General features: G+C 40.6%; 1 pseudogene; it reads right to left on the bottom strand.

Annotated features, from left to right (window-relative positions):
• Positions 1–299: 299 nt before the first annotated feature.
• Positions 300–418, bottom strand: LOC133027303 (5S ribosomal RNA; annotated as a pseudogene).
• Positions 419–5,122: the final 4,704 nt, after the last annotated feature.

The raw sequence follows: 5,122 nt of genomic DNA, 5'->3' as shown, positions 1-5,122 counted from the left end.
CAGAGTTTGCGTAGAAATACGCACATTTTCCCGTCAAGTTTGTTTTTATAAATCCCAACGTTGGCGTGAGAAGTGGCGTACGCACGTTACAGGCCCGTTTTGTGCGTACGCAACAGTTATAAATGAGACCCCTGGTATTCCCAGGCAGTCTCCCATTCAAGTACTAACCAGGCCCAACCCTGCTAAGCTTCCGTGATTAGACGAGATCGGGCGTTATCAGGTTGGTGTGGCCGTAAGCGAATGAGTGCACCCACTATACCTTATTTATACATGTGAATGCATCAGGGAAAAGTGGAAAAAGCTTACAGCACCTGGTATTCCCAGGCAGTCTCCCATCCAAGTACTAACCAAGCCCAACCTTGTTTAGCGTCCGTGATCAGACGAGATCAGGCGCATTGAGGTTGGTGTGGCCATAAGTGAATGAGTCCACCCACGATACCTTATTTATAAATGTGAATGCATCAAGGAATGGTGGAAAAAAGTGAAAAAAGCTTACAGCACCTGGTATTCCCAGGCAGTCTCCCATCCAAGTACTGACCAGACTTGACCCTGCTTAGCTTCAGAGATCAGAGATTTTTTTTTTTTATTATCAAAAATATTTGCATTTACATTTATTACATGTACATTTACATTTCAACACATTTTGTGATAAGTCAGCCCTTTTCCAAACCTGTACTTTTTACATGCATATTATTTACTTCACAGAAAACACACAAATCAATAAATTAATAAAATCAAAATCAAATCATAAAAAGAAACATCCCGTTTAACCAAAATTCATTCTCACTTCATTCACATCACCGTTCATTATTTCAATAAAAGTACATCCATCCACAAATCCTTTTCTGAATTCCTCTTCTCCAATATAGCCCCATATCTGTCTCACATCTCTTTCTGTTAAGTTTTTAAATACAGTCCATACATCACATTTCCTTTTCTCGTGGTGAGCCGTGTTCCTTCTTATTTTAACTGCATACCTTGCATGGCTCAGCACATAGTTCATGAGGTTTACATTGCATCCCTTCTGTCTTTCATTCACACCAAACAGCCACAGCTTCTTCCATTCCATTCTCACTGCCCATTCCCCTTTCCAGCATTTATTCATTAACATCTTAATTTTTTCAAAGTATCCCCTTAGTTCTTTGCATTCAACAAACTCATGCATACATGTTTCACTCCCTCACCACATACATCACATCCCTTTTCAACATTGCTGTCAAACTTGCTTATTATTAGATTATTAAAAATCCTGTTGTGCCTTAGCATGAAATCAAAGTGTTCGCATTCAATGCTATTCCATTTCACTCTCAAATTCTCCCATATTCTCTCCACATCCATTCCATTCATGACTTTATTCCACACTTTCTCTGCAGTCGGTCTCCTTATCTCTTTCCCTCTCATATATTTATAAATCACTCTGGTTTTCACATTTGCCAGTCTCACCTTGCACATACATCTCTATTTTCTCTTCCCCCCTCACCGCGCTCCCTCTCTCAATCATTCCCATCCATTCTTTAGGCATTGCTGTCTTTATTTTCTCTATTACTCCTTTTGCTTTGCCCGGCCATATTTCATCCCCATTCCCTCTTACTTCATCCACAATAACCTGTGCTCCCATGAAGCCCGGTATGTACTCATACACCATGTCCCTTACCTTTCTTATCCCTGCCCTCCATATCACCCTGTTGAAAATAGTTTCTCCCTCTGCCATAATTTTTGGATTTAAAAACATTGGTTGCTCCCATACCTGCCTCACATTCTTGCATTCATACTTCACTCCTCTCACAAACTCTCCCCACGCTCCAAGCATCTCTTTGTATATGTCAGTCACCCCATCCATCATTCCTTTTTTTAGTTCCATGAACACTCCGCTCTCTCCACATCCTCCACATTTATTGCTTCTCTTAAAAATACCTTTCACGCATGATCTCTGTTATCCTTTAAATATCTCACCATCATTTTCACCCTTAGTGCTTTCTTTTTTCCCTCTAAATTGACTAGTTTCAGTCCCCCGTCCTCACACTCATTTTCTAACACTTCTCTTGCTATCCTAACTCCCTTCCCATCCCACAAAAAATTGCTTACGATTCTTTCTATTTCTTTCAACACTTTCACAGGCACATCCATCACATTCATCACATACACCATCTTGCTCATTATTAGTGCATTTACCACTATTACCTTCCCTTTTAATTTCAATTTTCTCTGCTTCCAATACCCCAATGTTTTCTTTATGTTGTTTATCAGTACTTCATACTGCCTATCTCTCCCTTCCTCTCCCTCAATCCCTAAGTTCACTCCCAGAACCTTCATGTACCCTTTGTTTTCCTTCAATCCTTTCACTCCCGCCCCTCCTCTGCTTTCCCCTATATACATTATTTCCGATTTTTCTATGTTTACTTTAGCTCCTGATGCCCTCCCATACAGTTCTACACTTTCTAATACCTGTACTACACTTTCCTTGTCCCTAACTGTCACTGTTGTATCATCCGCATATTGATATAGTGTGCTCACCTGTCCGCCCGGTAGTTCTATGCCCTTAATCCTCCTATTCTGCAGTATGAGTACAGCTAACGGCTCTGCTGACAAGGAGTACAGCAGAGCCGATAGCGGACATCCCTGCCTCACTGACCTTTCTAATCTAACTTCACCTGTGATTATCCCATTGACTTTAATCTCACTGCCTGCTCTTTCATACATTTGCCTAACCCATCCTATCAACCTTCCTCCAAATCCCATCTTCTCTAACAGTTTATACAAATAACTGTGATCTACTGTACTCTATCAAAAGCTTTGTTAAGGTCTAAACTAACTACTGCCCCTCCATTGTTCTCCTTCATGTGTGTTATTGTGTCTCTAATACTACTTATTGTGTCCGCTATGTCTCTTCCTGGTATGCTATACGCCTGTGTGCTTCCCACCACCGTCCCTATTACTTCCTTCATTCTGTTTGCTAACACCTTTGCTAATACCTTATAATCCCCATTTAACATTGTGAGTGGCCTGTAATTTTCTAATTTGTCCTTACTCCCTTTTTTATATATTATGCTCACTAACCCTGTTGTCATACTATGCGGCATTTCTCCCTTCTCTTCTATCCATCTATAAAATCTCTCCAACACTGGTACTAATTCTTCTCTAAACTCTATTTAAAATTCTCCTATTATTCCATCTATCCCTGGACTCTTATTTCTGCCTAACCCATTTATTGCTTTCTCTATCTCTCCCTTACTTATCTCTCCTTCGCACCCCTCTCTATCCTCATCACTCAGTCTAGCTTCCATCTTGTCTATAACCTGCCTACTACTCTCCTCATCTACCACTTCTTTCTTATATAACTCTCTATAAAACTCTTCTACTCTTTCCACTATCCCTACAAGCTCTGTTATTTTTTACCCCCCCTTTCCCTCCACTTGCTCAAAATACTTCTTCTCCTGCCTTATCTTCTCTAGTCTTAAGAAATACCCTGTACATTTTTCTCCCTCTTTAGCATATTTCACTCTACTTCTTATTATTGCTCCCTGACACTTTCTCTGTTCTATTTCCTTAAGTTCATCTTTCTTTCTTATATATCCCTCTATGTCAATATTAACCCCTTCCCTTGCTTTCTTCCCCTCTTCCTCTAACTCCTCTTTTAGCCTTTGTTCTTTCTCTCTTTCTTTCTTTCCCCGGTTCCTGCTGTGTTTTTTGCTCATGTTCCTTATCCCCTCTTTCAGCCTCTCCCACCACCTCCCTTTGTCTTCCTCATACATTCTCTCATTCATCTCCCACATTATGTATTCTCTCACTTCTTTTTATATTTTTCATCTTTAAGCAGCTGACCATTCATACACCACACTCCCCCTCCTCTTCTCCTTATTTCCCCCCCTATTGTAAATTTTAACACTTTGTGATCACTATACGTTGTGGTCCATGTGATATAAAATGTTTGACCAGGGGAGTATTTGTTTTTATCTTGTTTCTCAAATTATACCTATGCTGTGTCATTCTTGTGGCTATTGAATTTTTGGTTTCCCCTACATATTGTTTTCCACATTTTTTGCAGAATATTATATACACGCAATTAGATGTCTGTGGTGTAAAATTTTGTTTAATAATAAAATTTGTCTTGGTGTGCATGTTTCTGACAAATTTAAGTTTGCAAAACACTTCCAATAAAATCTTGTTTTTCTTCTGATGTATTGGTGTAAGTGTTGCCTTGACCAATAGATCTTTTAAGTTTTTATTCCTCCTATAAGCTGAAATTACTTGGAATTTATCCAATAGTCCCTGATCTTGAATCATTGTTTTAAAATTGTTTTTAAGTTTGTTATTTATTATTCTACTCATAGTGGAAAATGTTGTTATCAGAGGAATCATGTTTTTATCTATTTTTGGTTTTTGATCTCCATAGTTTTTTAAGCAGTGTCTTAGAAATGATCTGGAATATCCCCTTTTTCTTAGAGCCCTGAACAGTATTTTGCCTGCTGTTATGAAATCCGAACTTCGTGTACATATTTTGCGGAATCTCATCAGCTGTGATTTTATTAATCCCCTGTATGTGTGCGTAGGGTTAGGGTTAGGGTTAGGGTTAGGGTTAGGGTTAGGGTTAGGTTTGGGTTTGGGTTGGGGTTCAGGGTTCAGGGTTATGACTTGTATGCACTGGCCTACTGACCTGCTAGGTTTCATCCGGTTGGGAAGTTGGTTTAAGTAAGGTGGTGGTCAAGTTGGGAAGGCTCGGCTCTCTCATCCCGGGGACCAGGGTACGCTCCCCAGGCAGAGCACGTCCTGCAAGGACCAAGGGGCAGAGGCAGAGGTGGGTTTGGCTGCTGCCTGGTTTGGTGCAGATGGTGGGCGTCTCTCTGCCTGATGGAACTTTATGGGTACAGCTGAAAAAAAAGGGGGGGGTTTTGTTTTTAATATATTAAACTATAAGAAAAAATAAGTTTGTGGGTTAGGGTTAGGGTTAGGTTTGGGTTTGGGTTGGGGTTCAGGGTTCAGGGTTATGACTTATATGCACTGGCCTACTGACCTGCTAGGTTTCATCCGGTTGGGAAGTTGGTTTACGTGAGGTGGTGGTCAAGTTGGGAAGGCTCAGCTCTCTCATCCCGGGGACCAGGGTACGCTCCCCAGGCAGAGCATG

The sequence above is a fragment of the Limanda limanda genome, chromosome 20, assembly GCF_963576545.1.
Source record: "Limanda limanda chromosome 20, fLimLim1.1, whole genome shotgun sequence".
NCBI lineage: Eukaryota > Metazoa > Chordata > Actinopteri > Pleuronectiformes > Pleuronectidae > Limanda > Limanda limanda.
This window is presented reverse-complemented; position numbering and strand designations above follow the sequence as displayed.